Here is a 1,535-nt window from a genome sequence, read left to right as displayed (position 1 = left end):
CGGCGCGGTGTAGTCTACACTAGTTCTAAGATCATCGTTACTTTAGGCTCACAAAGCGTGGCCCTATGTATCAGTACTCCACCGTTTGACAGGGGGGTGTTACCTCCAGAGCGCGTCAAGCAAAGACTCACATATGTAAGCTATTATTTTCTTGTAGTATATAGACGTTCTGGAGATGTTTGTATCATATTCGTGTTTACATATTACACAGGAGTTAATTAATAAACAATTTCTTAAAATGATATAAGTTCACATTGTTGTTTTTTCAATTATCATTATTCATTTAAGATTTAGGTGCTCAAATTTGAAGATCATATTTTAAATATATAGATATGGAAACGTATAGACTTTACTTTAGAAATAACCTTAAATATCACTTTCAACAAATCTAACATAAATAAATGTTGTAAAAAAACGTCAATAGAAAAGTCATGCAATTCATTTCCAGTCTTTAAAAATGATTAAAAATGCATTACACTGACAAGATAGAGTTAAACAACAACTAAAGTGCGTGACCTGCAGGTTTTATATCTATATACATGTATACAAGTTGTTGTATTGTATGCCTAATTGACTACGTTCGTTTCTTTTTTCCTCCGTCATCACTGTGAAAAAAAAAAATTTTTTTTACTCCTTTTAGCCTGTCACGAGCTCTGAACGGCGTAAACAATGCGCCTCGGGCGACGGATGACGTCAGTAATAAAATCACGTTTTCATCTAATAAAAAAAAAAGAAATCAAGGAAATGCATGTGTTTGTCAACTGAAAATTTTCCCTCGGGTTGAGACCCCCGACCCCTGTCTCATCTGCAAGAGGTAACGCATTAATTACTGTTGCAATTGTGCAGTTTCTTTTTTATAAGTTGGTGAAGTAGGTGTAGCTTTATTTATATTACAAATTATCTGATAGCTCTTATCCAAACGTTGCAAAAGACAATTGCATTTATAACACTATATCAACATTTCTGCCAAAAACATTGTATTTGGTTGCTATTTCATTGATCTTTTGATAAAAATAAAACAATATCTCCGATATTGGAAATGACTATCGTCTCAGCTGAACAGCCAAGAGGCAAGATGACAAGCGTCGAAATGACGCCGATTCATTTTTGTTCGTTTCAATCCACATGGTCTGGTTCCCTGACCCTTATTTCCGTTTCTGTTGGACCTATATTGTAGTCCAACGGAAACGGAAATAAGGGTCAGGGAACCAGACTACAATCCACAGGGACTTGACATGGACGTTGGTTGAAAATTCGTGTCAAAACCCTGTGTTTAAATCTCTATACGGTGGTCAGACATTCCCACAGGGCCATGATACATTGTAGCTCGGCCTGTAGATCATCGGCCCAATGGACATTGGGTAAAGTTCCATGGTGTGTGGTTGATTCCTACTCGGATGCACTTTAAACCAGACGCTCTTGAAGTCACGGACCTCCCGTATGTTGTTCCGTCAGGTAGCAATCTACGGAAGCGTATTAGGCTCACATTGGAGTATGTTTTTCATGGCATGCGAAAATATTTTATCTGGCGGCCG

Source organism: Pecten maximus, chromosome 10, assembly GCF_902652985.1.
Source record: "Pecten maximus chromosome 10, xPecMax1.1, whole genome shotgun sequence".
Lineage (NCBI taxonomy): Eukaryota > Metazoa > Mollusca > Bivalvia > Pectinida > Pectinidae > Pecten > Pecten maximus.
This window is presented reverse-complemented; position numbering follows the sequence as displayed.